The 18,725-nt window shown below is 29.0% G+C and overlaps 1 protein-coding gene across 2 annotated transcripts in view; it reads right to left on the bottom strand.

Annotated features, from left to right (window-relative positions):
• Positions 1-18,725, bottom strand: part of LOC129983868 (uncharacterized) — a 49,851-nt gene that overhangs the window by 24,483 nt on the left and 6,643 nt on the right. Inside the window, exon 1 of one of the 2 annotated variants that reach the window (XM_056093536.1) lies at positions 9,868-10,111. The exons of the other annotated variant lie outside the window; for it this stretch is intronic. The gene's annotated coding sequence lies outside the window, so the exon portion shown is untranslated. Of the gene's footprint in view, positions 1-9,867; positions 10,112-18,725 lie in introns of those variants that run through there. 2 annotated transcript variants of the gene reach the window in all.

The following is an 18,725-nucleotide window of genomic DNA, read 5'->3' as shown; positions in this document are numbered from 1 at the left end:
TCATAAGACCTTCATTAGGGAGTATGTTTGAAAGATTTGAGGTGATCCCTCCCACTACCTTTTTCAGCTATTTATAAAGCTAATCAGGGCTGCTAAGATTTCAACCAGATAGAAATGGCAGTCAAATTCTACTGTGCAAAATGGTAACTAAAAATGCATTTTAAATTATTTGTATAACTTTTGCAAATAAAATTTAAAAAAAACGGAAATAAAAAATAACTAATTACAATTCTAATGCAAACATGGTAAGATCTACGTCATAGGCAAGTAAGAGGATAATGAATAGATATCTTAATACATCACACCTTGGAAATGACATAACCTTGCAGGAAACAATGTCATTTATTCATATGACATGACAGGAAATATCACAAAGAGACTTTATTCATTTTAATTTTTTCCTCATCTGGAAAGATTAACTAAAGCTTAACTTCTGTGTATCATTTCAAACAAACTGAGATCCCTTGAAACAAATGGATAAATTGAAATTATGTAAGATGAGAGAGAATTATTGCAAATTTCAAAATGCGTATTTAGTGCAATATAACTTACTTTTTTTTTTTACTTTCTTATAAAAAATATTTAAAGAGGAAATATTATAACCTCTTAAAATGCTGCTAAACGTTGTAAAACTGTTATAAACGCTTCAACAATGGGATTTTAAAGAGACTTCACGTCCTCTTTTTATAAAAGCGAGCATTGGCCATATACATCAGAGAACAACACAATAATATAAAAACAGAATAAACTAATTGAATGAAATTTCATATTTGTTTTTTGAATAAATTACAAATCTTATTAAATTTCGAGCAAAGTCTATCTATCCATCCACTCAAGTGTACGTGTGCCCTATAAATTTAAAATCTAGGAATCTAGCTTGATGAAATTTAGCGCATAATTTTATTATAAGCCTTAAAGTGTCAGATTTTGCACCAACACTAGAACAAGTTCACTGTCTGTCGAAATTGCAATAGTTAAACACACACATAAATTTAAATAGATGAATTATGGGAAATAGCCCATTAGATCTGTATCAAATTTTACATTGAGTGGTCAAAGGTAATAAATTCAAACTCTCTGAAACTTCACTTTACTATTCAACGAAGCTAAATACAAATACTCAATACTGAACCTGAAAGTAACTGAGATCGCTTAGATTTTACTTCAAGATCTAAAATTTCAGGTTTACATATACACTAGTCCCTTTCTAATGAATTATAACTAGGATATTGACAGCGACGAACTAACAGTTTTTAAACTATTAACAATTTACTAATGATATATTCAAATTTGTATTTACAGTTTTAATGTTAATTTTATAATTTTTTTCCCATTAGTATCACAATTTTAGCAGTACTTCTCACATTTGAAGCCGAAAACTTTAAACTTACAGTCAATTAAAAATGTTCATTTCACATGCTCAAGTTAATACATTCTACTTCTAAATCTAATTTCTAATTACGATTTCCCAATTCTATTTATGATTTAATATTCTGGAACTAAATTGATACCATTGAAAATGTGCATTTTTTATTTTTAAGATGACATAAAAATGTTTTTAAACTATAAATTAAAACGTAAAAACGTCCAATTTTCGTTTAAATTTTAATTAAAATGATTAAAATTTCAAAAGAAAGGGTACCAAGGACACATTTATGACTTTTAAAGTATACTTATGTCAATTTTTGCAGTTCTATGTCTAATGGTATCACCTATAGAGTGCAAAAACATAACACGCATTCATCTTTATTATGGGTAGAGATTGAAATGTGAATTTGCTATCAATCAAATCATATGCTTATCTGACATTTTAAACAGCCCTAGAAAATCTTTTCAGTATTTGGGGTGAAACCAAATTACAAACCAGAAAGGCAACAACCATGAATGATCTATCATTGTCCAAAATAATCATTTCTTGCAAACAAATCAATTCAGAAAACAACAACCAATCACATTGCTTCAAATAATAAATAAAATATATCTTGTTATGTTTTTCAATAAATGCTTGTTACATTAAAATTTCGAAATTTGGCTGTAATCGATATTCCGACGAGAAAAATGAAAATCATCCGGAAAAAAAAAGATAATTTTGACAGAAGATTTCTACAAAGCGAAGAGAAGAAACCTTTTGCGAACCGTAGAAACCTTAAAAGAACAACCGAATTGCGAAGTGGCGCAGCGTCAAATGAATCGATCATGTGTGAATGTTGAAACCGAAACAATGTAAACTGAGGAAGGAAAAAAACCTTATCCAGTTTCACTCTCGAAAACATGTAGTTTGAATAATTTTTCCGAATTAATTTTTTTTCTCATGAGAAAATTCTCAAATAAAATTACTTCGTTTCAAAATTATCATTCCTATGAATTACATACATTTGATATTTTGGAGCTAATGTAGTTTAGAAAAAGGACCAGATACTATTTTCTTACCGTAAAGATTATGACTGTATACAATGAATTTTAGTTTTAAAAATTTTATTTATTTATTTGTATTTTGCCAATAAAAATATTTGAGGGAAAAATGTCCATATATGTGTACATCAAGAAATAATTTCAAAAACTGGATGCTGGTAATGTTGCTCTAAAAATTATTTAAATCTATCTTTGCAATTAAATAGGACTTTCTACAAATAGTAATATGCGAAGTCCCAAAAACTGTTCTAACTCAAAATGCGTTGTTCAATTTAAACTGAGGATAATAAATTTCTCGTTTCAATAAATTTCATAATTCTTAATAATAAAATGTCAACTCAATATCAGGTATTTTTATGATTTTTCTGTAAACAATGATGATTCTTTTATTTTTCTCGGCTTCGGGTGTTTTTTCATTGCTGTTTCTAAATTCTATCTCGTGTTTCTTCAGTTTCAAATGCTTGCTATTCGAGCTAATTTGGTGCTCAATTATATAAAGATTACATAAAAAAATTTATTGCTAAAATTTGCATTTAAAATTTGAAGTTATAAAAAATGCTTATTTACCCTTTATTTAAAAAAATTATTTTATTAAATTTATGCATGCATTTCTGTATGCATAATACTGAAAACACATCACTTAACTATTAATTTAAAGGACATGCCCAACCAGGCTTAACGTTAAATTAAATAAATTTTACTTTTAAAAGCATAAATAAAATTCTGTGATATCTGTGTCTGTGATATAAGTGATATCACATTTTTTGATTTCATGTAGTTTTTTGATATTTCCGTCACCTTTCATAAATAATGGGATAAAACTTTTCATACTAAATTTTTACCCTTTTTTAAAATCTGAAAGAAGGTTTTTCTTTTTCTTTTGAAAAGATTCATTACGTCATTGGGCATTACTAATTTTTCATTCATTATTTAATTGATCTTCCTTTTGTTTATGGATTGATAATCAAATAGATTATATCCAACAGCTTTTTCCCGCAACAAAGTAAATTGTTTTTATACATCACTCATCAATTTTTGAACAAAAAGTGGTAAACACTATAAAAGCAAAAAGAAAAATGCCTGAAAAGGAAAGTTCACACTAATTGAAGAACACTAGTAACTTCGTTATATGGCTATTGTTTAGCTACCTAGATAAATAAGATAATTAGAGGATAATTAAGGTATTTTACGTGATTGCCGCATCATAAAGTACTAGCCACCTTTGGCGACCAACTTGGTCGTCTAAATTATCGACTTGTTAGATTGTTAATAGATTAATACGGAATGCATTTTCTAAAATATTTTTTTTCACTTAGTTATTAGATACGATAGAAAAACATAAATTTAATTGTACAATCTGCTACAAATTACAGTGGGTACAAGTTTAAAAAAATGTATATACTACGAAATAAAAGTGGAAGTAAAAGTCCTATTTCTGAGTAATGTCTAAAGAAAGCAGTTATTTATCTTATTCTTAATATTAGTTTTGTTGAATGAGTTTTAAAATTTTTGATAACTGAATTTGATTTTCACCATAATATTAAAAATATTATGATGAAATATTATATCACATTAAATTTCTAAAAAAAATATTAAAAATAAAGAAAAAAATTATAATGAAATGAAATCAATATTAATGAAAGGTAATTTTTTCAGTTTTATGCTAATCGAAAAACTATTTTTGTGAAATAACAATTTTAAAAGACATGATCATCAATTTCACTAAATAAATCATAATAATTACCTATTTAGGTCTTATTTAAAGCCTATTTTCGAGTGTGATTAATTTTCTTTTTGACGCCTATTTTTTTATTTCTCATATATCTTTTTTCCTTTGACTTAATTGAATTTTTGGTGACACGGCGAGGCCTCTTCAAAGCTTTTCTAATATTTTGCAACTCCATTAATCAACGAGATGTTGAATTTAGTGAACCAGTAAAACCTTTTAATGAAGCAATCTAAAGAATTTTTATAGGGATTGGATTACATTTGATTGTTGCCATTCAATAAAAAGCAATAAAAGTGATTTGATATAACATCATTGGTCCTTTTAATATGAACTATCTCTATGTATTCGAAATTTCTTGGTTCTTGCAGAGTTAAGCAATTTTAATTTTCGTTTTTAGAGCTTCTGCAGAGACAGTGCACTTTCAGAACAACACAGATTTTAAAACTTATCCTTATTCATCAGCCATCGGTGACATGACTTGTGTTAGTTGCTATTGTATTAACAGAAATTCTGAATAAAAAGTGAAACAGTCTGTAGTCGGGTGACGCACAGCATTCAGAAACGCCAACTATTATTACTGTTCCTTGCGTGTGATAACAAGAGGATTTGGGGACCAATCAAGTCATTCTTTATTCCCTTTCCCCCCTGAAACATTGTTCACAAGACCAGAATCCTTTCTTCCTACGGAAGATCGAGACATCCTGTTAGATAACAATCATCTGATAAGACCGAGTGTGTCAAATCGACCGAAAACTGGGTCCTTGTTCGCTGAACCTCTTGTTCTTTGGTGAAGAGCGTCAGAAAACTCAATGCTCTAGGAATGGGTTGTTATTCGGCCGAAATTCGGTCATTGGAAGTTTGGATTGTAAGAAAGAAACATTTCTTGCACTTCCCGAGGGGGTTCTAGAGAAGGAAATAGATCGGAAAAAGTAATAAATTCTAGTCAAGAAAGTGAAATAGAGCTGAATGTCTGATCAGGATACCAATAATTCGGATAGTGTAGAGTAACGAGAATTTTTCTTTTTCTAAGAAAATGTCAATGAATTACAGAAAAGAAATTTCTAGAAACAATTTGCTGAATCCTTATGCCTGATATTTTTTTCTTTTCTTTCTTAGCAGCTTCAGAATCTAGATATGGAAATTAAATTTTAAGAATTCTCCTTTTGAAATAAAATTTACCTACTTCATACCAAAAATATCAAAATCAATAAAACCAATACCTTCTTTCTGATTAAAAAAAATAGCCATTATCCAGGAACTATTATTACGTTCCAGCATAATAGCTATTTTTACCCTGAACGCGCTATTTTTACGTTAACACGGAAAATAAAACATCAAGTTTTTTTTCTCGTAGCAAAAAATGTTCACAAAGTTGATAATTTTTTCAGCACGGAATACTTTTAGGGAAATTCTATTTGTAAAGATTTTAGTTCTAAAAAGTCTTTGAAAACATAATACAAATTTTAAAATTAAGCATGGAATAAACATAAAAGTACGTTTAACCCTCCAACGGCTCATCCCGCGATTTTCACTGGTTGGAAATCAATCCATTTTCTGTTGCATTCGGCGTTTTTCGCAGTTTAGAGTGTTTATTTTTTAAGATTACATATTTTTATTACATTATATTATTACAGTGTAACATATAGTATCAGTTTACTTTCTTTGAAAAATAGTTGAACTTATTTGCAAACATCGCATCTAAATAGGGATTTTAAAGAGTTACGCAGCCAGAGGTTAATATTTAGGGAAATGTGATGTGGAAATTATGTTCCTATTTCAAATGAATAAGAGGTAGAGAAAACATTTCAGTGAAAATTTGAATGTTGTAGACATTCAGTTTTCAGATAAAAAAAGAAAAGATTATAAATTCATTGGTTTCAATGATCACTTTTAGGGTTGAGGAACTTATAACTTACAAAAATCTAGGGATTTTCGTTAGTCATCTTGTGATAATAAGAATGCATTTTATTGTAAATACCAAAATACAAGCGGTGCAGTGAAAACTACAATAAAAGTCTTTCATATAAGTAATTAATAATATTTTTCGTAAACGTTCTAGAACAGTGGAGGAAAATAAAGTGCTATGTATCCTTAAAAATTTTTTTTATTAATTTCTATCTAAAATTCAATAAAGCAAACATTTTTAAATATATGATTCCGATCTGTTATTATTTCCTTTCCTTCTTTCCTATTATTTTCCTGAAACAATAAATTTTCAACATATTGATTTTTGAATCAATAAATTTTTTATTCATTTATTTCATTCTTTTTTCCTGATTCTGTAATTTTATTTCGCTCATTTTTTACGAAGGAAAAATTTCTAATTGGCTTTTCCCTTTATTATCTAATGCTTTTTAACAATATAAATATTCATCTACAGAGATCATGCAATTTATTTCGAAGTCAGAAATCTAATCAAGAGCAATAACTTAATTACCTTGATAAGGTTTGAAAGTTTAATCAAGTTCTGAAGTTAATAAAAGGATGCACTGGTATTAGTTCTATTTATATCTTATACGCTCGAAAAGCTATAAATTTGAAAGATTGAGCAAAAATTCGATTGTGGATAAACGAATCCTTTGCATTTCATATTTGTTAATAGGATTTTTTTATTTTTATGTCACAGAAGTGAAATGAAATATTCAAATCGACGATAATTTCATTGCATGAATCCATAATTAATGATCCATAATTATCCATGATTATGGATCCACGAATCCATAATGGTATTAATTAAACATGGTATTAATTAATGGTATTAATTTTTATAAACAAGTCAAGGGCATTCCAATGGGAACAGCTTTCTCAAGTGCTTTAGCTAATATTTTCCTGCATTACTATGAGAAAAAAATAATTTAATATAATTTAATAAAAGGGTGGAGATATATTGATGACCTACTTTTGATTAACTTCGACAATACTAATATTATTACTAATTGCTATCCAAAAGATTTAATTCTAAAAGATACAAATAAAAATCAACTTGAGGCTACCTTTCTGGATTTAAAAATCGAAATTGCTAATGATAAAACAATAGTTGGTATATACGATAAAAGGGATGATTTCAACTTTAAAATAACAAAACTATGTAACTACCATTCCAATCTAAACTCTAAAATTTTCAAAAATCTAATTTTCTCACAAGTTAACAGGATCAAAAGGGTTTGCAATAATAAAAATTCTTATATTGAAGCATCAAACAACCTCCTTAAAAATTTAATTAAAAATGAATTTCCTAGAAATTACTGTAATGTCAATTTTTTAATTAAACAAGGTATGGTTTGGGATTAATCCTTTGGCTTAAATAAAAATAGAACTTTACTTGCATATTGGATTACTCAATAGATGGCGCTGGGAGCCAACATCTGTTTACATATTTACCGCTAGTTTTTTAAAAACAGGGAATCACAATCAATAGTTTAAAGTTTTCTTGACTGTTAATGGTATGTACTGGCCTTTTCGTTTTTAATTTTTAATTTTAGTGCTATTGTTTGTTTTTATTGTTATTTTTGTTATTGCATTTTTACTTTGTTGTGGTTAATTTCTTCTTATTTGTTGTTTTATATTTCCTTTCTGTTAAAATGGTATATCTCTTGAGCATAATTTCAGGGGATTTTCGGGTCACGAGGAATTATTTTTAGACAATGTCTGTTTTTCCTCACAGAAAAAATCCCTTTCTTTGAATCCCTGCCTGAGGGTGACCCTTGAAAAAGTCTTCAGGCCGGATTCTTTTTTTATATTTTTTATCATTTTTTTTGGTTTAATTTTTTTTGATTTTTTGTTTTTCCTATTAACTTGATTCTAATACTTTTGTATCAATTCATCTGTGTTTTAGAAGTAGCAGCAATTGCGCTCTCTAAATACTATGAAGTTCTTTTTTTGGTTTTAGTTTAAATAGGTTATAAATTTTAGTTGCGATTTCGAAACTGTTTTGTTTCGTTTTCATTTTAGTTTCGTTTTAAAACTTTTTCTTACTTAAGATTGGTTATATATATATATATATATATATATATATATTCAGGAAAGAATAGTCCTGTCGTCTATTTATATATCATTAGTTCTTAATTTTTTTTCTTATTTGTGCTATTTTATAATAAATGAATCGAAATATATTTTTTCCTCGTAACTGTTTAAGATAGTGATTCAGATAGGATTATATCTAATTAAATATCTATTTTTAGTGAAATCTTGGACAAAAAAATTAAACTATGATGTTTATACCTTTAGATTTGCAAAGGCTTTTATTACAGTGTATAGTTTTATCAGTGATTAATAAATATGTTAAAACTCACAATGATAAGCTGCAAGCCTATGTGAGTAATCTTCTATTAAGACAAGATCTTAAATAACTATTTTAATTGAAGATTGATAACATAAAGAAACGAAAGATAACTAGTGTCTTTTCCGTACTTTATCATTGTTTTTTTTTTTTGTTCTAAAATAAGTATTTTTTACATAAGGCTAGGATTGAAATAGGATTAAAATCAATTAATTAAAAATCCTTAAAGAGATTCTGCACATTTTAACTTTTTTTAACTGTGATAACCTTTTTGAATTGTAAAAAGAAAAAGATATAATTCTGAAAGTAAATCGATAGATTAAATATGAGTTTCAATGAAATTACCTTGGTACCTGATATATGAATTTTTTTTATTTCTTTTCACTGGATACAACAATGAAACTATCATTTTGCCTTTGCATAAAAGTACAAATAAATAATCATATATATATAAAACTATACTTGAAATGGATTAAGATGTTTCAAAAATAAGAAAAGGACCAAGAAGGTTATGGTAGTATGCATTAAATGCAAAATAAATACTAGATGTAATAAAATAGTATCATGCCTCAGTTTAAAAGGAAAAAAGCCGTGAATATAATCATGGAAGAGACGAAAAAATTAAATAATCGAATAATTGAATTTAAATTTGAAATATAAAACATATTCAATGATTTATATTGCTTCATTTACCAGATCCAAAACTATAGTTTTTTATATTATCATATAAATTCTCCTGTTAGGTAGAAGCATATTTACATTTGTATAGAAATGTTCTTCCAAAAATATAATAAAGGCAAATTTTAGGAGAAATTTAGTGCAATTATTTCTTCATCAAAAATAATTATCGTTCGATATTGATTTGAGTAATTGACAAATCATTTGTGAACAATTAACAAATCTGATTGTTCACAAACATTTCCAAATTTTTAAGAAGTGCTCAAATTTGTGACATATAAAGTTATATTGAGATCTGAATCATACTAATATATGTAATGAATCAAACATAATAGAAATAAAATAGCAAAAATTTGTCTAAACATTAAAAAATATTTTAATAAAACACTTTTTAAGTTACTTGCTAAGCTGTGCATACGAGATAACCAATGGAGAAATGTATATTAATTGGATTTTTTTATCAGAATTTATAATATGGACTAGTTTTAAGTTAAATTAAGAATAAAATATTTATAAATTTATTGAAGAATTTCGACTTCGATGCTATACTATAAGTGAACTAATCGTATCGGAAGTAAGATAAAATTTATTTTTAATTTGGGGATTAAATTCTGATTATTGTCTTTCAAATTACACAAATAACCATTTAAAAAATCTCTTCTTACAGAACTAAAATTCATTACTTATTCATCAAATAATTTTAAAAAATGTCTATATCATCAAAACAAAAGCACTTCCAATTAGTAAAATTATTCACATTAAACCTTACCTGTTCATTATGACTCCAGAAGATCTCATGAGCACATTAGAGACTTTCTAGAATCGGCAAGTTCTAATTTACAATATCCATTGAAGACGGCAAGATTGAGAAACGGAGGAATCTCTTCCAAAAATGCAAGTTGAAACTAGAGGGTTCTTTCCGCAAAATCCGTCACTGGCCGTTATTTAGAGCTGGTTTCGAAACCCACCAGCATTGCACCACCTACATTGACTGATTTGTACTACCTGCGCTCGCGTTTGCGACCTTTGCCTTGATAAGAACCCTGATAACAACGATGAATAGCATTTCAAAGATGAGCTTAGCGCATAATCAGTGGCTCCTGCCTGATAAGCTGCTATCATCCTTGGCTTTTGCAATCGTTTTACAAAAAAAAAACTTTTTTTTTGGACTATCTTGTTAAGTAATGGAATATTTGTCTTGCTGAAACCACATGGGTGTTCTCTTCTCTAAAAGTGCTCTTAACGAGATTTAGTATTAGTTATAAAAAAAACGAAACAAATGTCTTAAATGTACATCTGCTTGAAGTACAAATTCTTTGAAAAATTAATACCAGATTAAGAATAATTTAATCATATCAGGAGATTTAGCATTCAAAATAATACCACTTATAGTACAACTGATGGCTGAAAACCCTCTTCAGTTATCAATTAACAATTTGTAACTAAACTGACTTAAACATTTCTTCAGTATCTTTTAAGTTTCAATATCCTATGCCCAGGAAGAAGAAGTGTTATTTAAAATTTCAATTGGAAACCATTAAACCAACCATCAATTAGAACCATTTTTGAAATTTTATTTTTTAAAAAATAATCAGCATTTTTTCAAAGTTATCGTAATCTTTATTGAAAGCAATCCATCATTTTTAATACATACAAAAAAAATTAAATAGTTTTTCCATTAATTATCTTTAATATATCATTGATATATATTATGATTTATTAGAATATTTTTAACACCAAGATCCAATCGAAAGGAAATAACTCTTTCTATGTTGCGGATAGAAATTTGTTAACAGAAACTGATTAACTTAAAATATCCTGGTTGCAAATAAGTCAAAAAAGGAAAATATGTTTCCAAGAAGGACCGCTATCGAAATTAATAAACTTTGTGATTCGACTGCTTTTTTTTTCTCTGCTTACAATTGCTTATTTTTATTAAACATTATATGGCTTTGGTAACTATGCTCTTTCCATACTTTTTGTAAAAACAAATATTTTAGTGGATGATATTAATAACATGCTCCAATGAATAAAGGAAATGAAACTATTTTCTTCACGGAGAATTTCAGTACGTAATGAACATTCATTTTGCAATGTTAATGAAGAAAGATTAATATTAAGTTGTAAAGTTCTCTGAAGCATGCTCAGAGAAGAAGGGCGGAATCTGAGTCCTAATTCACCGAAATTCTATGTCACATCAGCGGAAAGCCATTTGACATGCATCTCATTGAAAACTACACTAAGCTCGCACACACAGCCCAACTTTGATGGATGGAACCATCTGAAAACCAAAACTCCATCTCCAAACAATTGTGATCACAAGACACAGTTTAAAGTATTGTAATCGTTGAAAAAGTTTGACTTCGAGATTTTGACGGTTCTCCACGCTTCAGCCCATCTTCTTTTGACATTCAAAAAACTCATTTTTAAAATATTTGTTTGCCTATCCGTTTGTCACCATGGGAACACAATAACTCAAAAACATTTTAAGCTGAATGCATGAAATTTGTTATATGGCCTTTACATCAAATTTGTAGATTTCTTTAAAATTTTAAACGGAATCCATTCAAAAGAGATCTGTTTGTCTAAATATAAGCTAATATAATACTACAAAACGATACATATATGTGATATATACAGGGCTCGACTTACCCTAATTAAGGCCCGGATCAAAAACTTCTTTGGGGCCCCCCTCTGCTTCACTACTTCACTAATAAGGAACCGAACTTAATGGAGTTAGTTATATTTTTCACCTCATTATAGATATATAACAAAAAAATTTACTAGAACCTAAAATTAGTTAACTAGGTCATCTAGCTGTGAAAAATTTATATCCTTGCTGACATTAGGGCGGAATTCAGCTAAATTTTCGCAATTACGATGGCTCTATTAAGCCACTCAGAAGACCGTATTTTTGTAAACATATTGCATCTTGTGATATGTAAAAATACAGGCTTTTGATTGGCCAAATTTGTTCAACGTAATTGCTAAATTTTAGCTGAATTCCGCCTAGAAAGCCATGCATTTAGGAAATATAGATTTTTTGGTGTTCATACGATAGATTAATGAAGAAGCTAACATAAAACTGACGGATTTTATTTACACTGTACTGATATTTTGTTTAAAATAAGTTCATTAAAGAAGGAATCGTATAATGAACCTTCTATTCGATTTGCCCCTCCCCCTCCTCTGATATATGGGCCCGGGGCAACTGCCCCGTATGCCCCTGTTAGTCAAGCTCTGGATATATAGACTTAATATCTAAAAAAATACGTCAAGATATTGTCTAAAGATTTTAAAGATTTTACTCTAAAAACTATTTCGGAACTATTCTTCGACAATAGCATACGGCTCATAATATACAAATATATTTGCATGAGAGTATGAGAAAAAGTTTTTGAAAGATCTTCCCATAGATTTAAAAATGCATTTGAAGCCTAAAAGTTCTCGTTCATGAAGTATACAAAGGGAAGACCTTATTATCACCGAAAAATTCGAATTTGAGATTTTGAAGAATCACAAAGTCTTCTGAATTTGGAATTAAATCCATCTGTCAGTTTATGAACACGATAATTCAAAAACGCTTTGAGTTAAACAGATGAAATTTGGTATGCGGCCCTTACACCATATTTATGCTTTTTTAATCAAATTTTAAACAAAATCTTTCTAGCTCACCGAACACAAGTGTACATGATGAGAACGTAGAAATCTAGATGAATAAAATTTGGAAGACAATTTTAGATTCATAGATAATTCTGAAACCAAACTGATTTATCGCCTATCAATCTGTACATTCCTATGCGTATAAAAGTGATAATTCAAATTGCAAACACTTAGATAAATAAAATCTGGTATGTAACCTTATCATTAAAATTGTATTTTATGTCAAAATATGGTTCCAGTTCGTGAAAAAAAAGTACCTATAGCTTTACCAAAATTTCGATGAAATTCGTTGAATTTGGTTTTTGGTTTTGGTTATATTAACGTCCCGTTTGAAGCAACACTAGGGCTATTTTGGGACGGACCTCGTAATTTTGAACCGCATGAAACTCGTTGAAGGGAAATCTGTCTTTGTCAGACTTTATATGAAAACCCGATAACTAAAAAAACTTTTATATAGATATATGGAATTTGGTACACATATTTACTATCAGATTTATCAGCTTGTATTAGATTTTGGTCCAAATCTCTCAAGAAAGAGCTTTGTTTGATCTATATATTTGCATATATGTGAACACCACTAAAAGCGCAACGAATAAGATGAATAAAATTTGATGGCAATCATGGGGCAAAAATGGGTATGAAGGCGTCAAAAGTGCATGCTTGATTTTCTTCATTATAAAAAGAAGCACAAAACGCACCATACTGCATCATTTCATTCGAAGTTGTTAATTTCACTAAATATACAAGATAGTGACGGGAGATCACTTTCGCTCCCCCCCCCCTATATTCCGAATTTATTGAGCCTTCTAATTGGATGTTACATTCTCTTCAGGATATTTATTATTATTTCAACGTAAGAACACAGAACATCTGAGATAGTATGCGCCTCCCAATGATTGATAATTAAAGTTTTGACTTACTTATAGATTTCATTGCCTAAAAGTTTTCAATACAGGAATAAGTATGTCGTCGATGCGAATTTCAATTGTTTCGCTAATAATTTTCTAATTTAGCTGAAATGGACTCCCAAAAACTTTCTCGTATACTCTATAGCAAAGGCTTTATACTCCTATCCACTTACGCATTAAATTTTTGGCCTTGGACTAAGCTGTGAATGCCCCAAGTGCTCAGATTTTTATTTTTAGAGTATCGTTCTTCATAATATAGTACGGAAAAACCATATTCTAAAACAGTCACGAAAGATTGATTCATGATGTGAATCTGTGTTTTTACGGAATTTCAACGAGCGATCTTTGGCCGTTAATACACAACTATTAAAAAACCGAATATGTATTTTGGACCCTGTTTCTCCGAACATTTGAAACCGATACTTGACATAAAACCTCATTCTAAACTCGTATAAATATATACCAAATTCATTTAATTATGACACTGCGCCTCAGAGTTAAAGTTCTTAGATCAACGTAAAAAGTACATATCGAAACCCCTTGACGGATTTCCTTATAAATTAGTAACATATCTGTATTTTATATAATAAATCTGTATACCAAATTTTATCTATCCAGCTCTTTTCGTTTAATAGTACCTGTCAATATCTATTCGGATAGATGCACAAACTGAATTTCTCGCAATGGACATCGTTCAAAATTTGATAGAAATTTATCAATTTGATGCAAAGTCCATATACCAAATTTCATTCGTCTATCCCAAAGTGTCTTTGAATCATCCTGTTCACAGACAGACAGGTAGACATTATTCCAATAATTTGTTTTCAAACACAAGAAGGTCTAAAACGTATAGATTCATCAAAATCTCGTACTTTTTGACGATAGCAATATAAAGTTAAAAAAAAGTAATTCAGATTTGTTTCGATTTATAATTTCTTCTATAAAAAGTACATAAAAATTTTGGAGCAGTATTTACCTGTCTTTGAACTGATGAAATTTGGTATGTTGTTTTTATATGTATTTTGTGGACTTTTATTTTTTATCAAATTTTGTTTGATTCATGCACAGAAAATCTATCTGGAAGTTCTAGTAGAAGTGAACAATAACTACAAAATGTAGTCAGATGTATCAAATTTGATATACAAATTCAGCACTTAAAATATAGATCTGCATCAAATTTTGAACCAAATCCATCAAAATTTGATCGTTTGACAAGCTGTATATGCAATACAGCCCGGCAAACGATCGAGATACATGTTAATGCGATAAGTCAAAATACAATGACTTAAATAAGGGAATTTGATACTCGCGTTTGTTACTAAAGCTACAGTTCTGTGTTAAATTTTAATTCCAATTATTTCGAAAAAATCAAAAATGCATATTTTATTTTCTGTACTATATACAAAATAGCCATGTGCGGGAAATCGAAAGAAAAAATAATCTTATCACTCGCCACATTCACAATTCTACTAGCTCCACAATTTCATGCTAGACGAGAGGAACAACAATTTTATCAGAAAGTATGCAAGAAAGTTTCGAGAATACCACTCCAGCTGGTTTAATTAATTATTTGCTTCAATTTTCTTTTATTTCACATCCGATCCTCATTTTTAGTTTTTTGATTTCCATTGAGATAATTCTACACAAAGCTATTCGATAGTTCCGCTTTGCTAGCAAAGAGAATATTTGTTGTAGGCTTGACCTTGAGATTAATAACTGCACTGCAAATGCTACACTAAACGGAAACAGAATTGAAGGAGAAAGGGATGGGGGGGGGTGAAAAGAAAGAATGGGGTTTTGTGTAATTGTTAGTGTTTTAAATAACAGTTCTACGACAAAATCGAATGATGATGAAATCATAGCATTAGCATGATTTTTATGCAAGGATATTGAAGAAAAATTTGGAATTTCTTCAGTTTTGCTTTAAAATTCTGTCAATGATTCTGTTCAATGTACCTTAGTGATATATAATTTGAACTTAAAGTTTTGTGACTTCTCTTGAGCTCGTTAAAAGACATCAGAGTACTCGCTAAGGCTCAATTACGAGTGTTGTATAATTTCCGTGAAAAAATTCATTAAAGCCGGAAACTATCATCCTTAGTTTTTAGTTTAAAAGCGTTCAGGGATATACAAAATACCGTTAATAAATAATTGAAATTACCGGCAAAATAGAGCTAATAAAACAAATTCCGAATTCTTTTTTGCATAATTCCGTTTTTCAAACCACAAAAGAAGCAAAATCTTCAAGAAGCTTTTGTTTAACCGAGAAATTAATTTAAAAATTAATATGAAGGAATTTTGGAACCTTAAACGATTTCTCTTTTACATTAAATGTCAAAAGTTTCACAGCTTTTGTAGAAAATTGTTATTTTTAATGCTGAAAGACACCTTGAAGGAAGAATTGCTCCCGAAAAAGAAGTGATAGCTAATTACCATTGTGGATATTTTATCTTACACAGCTATTTTAACGTTTAAGATTTTTAGGAAATTTATTTCGAAGTACTTAGTAAAGCAGCACTTTTTTTGTACAATTACATACTGATAATTAAATGAGAAATTTTAATTTTAGCTTGTGGATCTAATAAAAAGAGTGAGTAAATCCTAAGATTCAAGAATTTTTGAAAAAAGAAAGATTTTTTTTTTTAAATTATTAGACTGGTGGAATAAGTTAGAATAAAATGTTCTCTGTTACATACTAAGTCGGATTAAAGCTTATAGGGACCTATAGGCAACGTAAGTTCCGAGACCCCCTTTCCTCTTCTTATTTTCAAAACCCGATTTTTTTATTGCTTTTTAAATGAATCGTTATTTTTCAGCTTTTAATTAAAAATACTGTGACAAACTGAAAGAAAAAAACATTTGAATCTGATTTACCTTCATAAGAGTTGCTTTTAGTACATCGTATAAAAAAAATTTAAATCTGAGAATAATCCTTAACACAATAATAAAAAATAACGCATTTTAATACAAAGATTGCCTGTTTGCTGATTTGCGATTCAGTCAATCAAATAAAAAAAAACCCACATGATCTTGGAAATATGAGCGGTTATAGTCTTCCAAAACTTTCTCACATATTCTCTAACAAAGGTGTAAACTCCTCTGCTCCGCATAATGTTGCAAAACTTAAGCAAGGTCGCAAATGTCACGAGTACTCAAATTTTTATTTTCAAAGTCTCACACAGGAAAGTTTTGTGATTTATAGTATAATAAAGAAAACTGGTATTCATTTATTAGGTGCACGCCACTGGCAATCAGTACCAAAGATCGATTTTTGCCGTGAATCCAGCATGCAATTTTTGGGGAAAAATTACTGTAGACCCGTTGATACACAAGTACCACTAAATCGAATATATATTTTGGGCTCTTTTTACCTATCTGATTGAAACGAAAATTTGACAAAGGGAAATAATTGTTGTCACAAGATCACATAAGAAAATTTCAACCTTTTTTTCAAATCATTGCGTTTTTAAGTTATTGTGTTTACAGGCATGCGGCAATATAAATTGATAAGCGGTCAACCCTTTACAGGTTTGATTCCAAATATAGGTCGAATCTACATTTTAATTACATTTTAAATGCTTAACGCTCGTACCAAATTTTATCTGTCTAGCACTTTTTGCTCTATAGTTATTGCGTCCATTTGTACTCGAACAACCGGACAAACAATGAATGATTCTATTCAACTTCCTCTGAATGGATTTCATTCAAAATTTGATTGAAGCTTACAAATTTGGTATTTATTCATCGTCCTAGTTCCTTTTGATCTGTTTTCGTCTTTATGGATAATCGAACATAATTCCAAAAATTTGTTTTTCTGACTCAAAGGGGAGATGGGTAAAAACATAGTGATTCGTCAAAAAATCGAGTACGATTATTATTTTATTTTTTTTTGTTAAATACAATACTTTTCTTAATATAATTCGTGTATGAAAAATAAATAAACATGAAAAATTCTAAGAATGATGTTTGAATAAATTGGAGTACCTAATTCTTGTAAACTAAATGAAAATGTTAAATTAAATGACCTTGAAAATATTGTAATGCAAAATTCAAGGACACCATTCTCGTAAGTTACGAGGCTATTAGGTACTTGACAACTTTGTACGTTTGACAATCTAGACCTGCTCACACATTTAAAAACGCAATGACGAAAACAGGAAAAACTCTTGAAATTTTTTAAAAATACCTTATACTGATAACAAATAAAATAATAGGATAAAGAATTTCAACTATTTTTACGGGGCCATCAATCAAAAAGGGATTACTTCTTGAATGTTTTTTTCAGTAGAAGACAAAAAAAAAAAATTTGGAACAAAAATTTTCCTCCTAAACATTAATGCTTATTTGAAATTTTATCTTCTATCACCCAAAATATATTTGCTTAATGTTTTCGTATTCAACTTATCGCAGATTTTTTTTATCAGTTCTCCTTCATTAAACAGTTCGGAAAAAATAATAGCAAATTACATGAACAAATGACGTTGTTTTTTACGTTTAAAAAACATTGCACGTTTATATAAATAGTCAAAAATAAAAAATATTATCTGATAAGGGATAATAATTTCTTGGAATTACATTACAGTAATTGACTGCGGTCAATATATATTATATTTAAAGAGAAATTTAAAACAATGTGTATAACTTAGAAGCTTAACTGAAATGAAGTATATCAGGTTTCAGAAATTTTCCCTGCCGTTAACATTAAAAATGAAATTTAAAGAAAATTGTATACAAAATAACATAAGACTTTCAGACCTCTTCCTTAACAACGATAACCATTTGTACTTTACAAACAAATTTATATGCTCATTGATGTATTGTTGAAAACCTGTAATATTGTTTCACTACGTAATTATTCTCACAGTAGAGGAGAGAATTTTACAGATACTTCAAACGGATGCTGAATAGATGCTGGGTTAATGACCCTCGATCTTGATGATAAACCTGGCGACAAAAATGAAGGTTTCTGAGGCTGCCGGAATTTTGGAGGTATTTCTATTAGGAGCCAAGCTATGATATTCTTTTATACCTTTCCCAAAAATCCTGCTCTTTCTAG

This window comes from Argiope bruennichi, chromosome 9, assembly GCF_947563725.1.
Source record: "Argiope bruennichi chromosome 9, qqArgBrue1.1, whole genome shotgun sequence".
In the NCBI taxonomy this organism is placed as follows: domain Eukaryota; kingdom Metazoa; phylum Arthropoda; class Arachnida; order Araneae; family Araneidae; genus Argiope; species Argiope bruennichi.
This window is presented reverse-complemented; position numbering and strand designations above follow the sequence as displayed.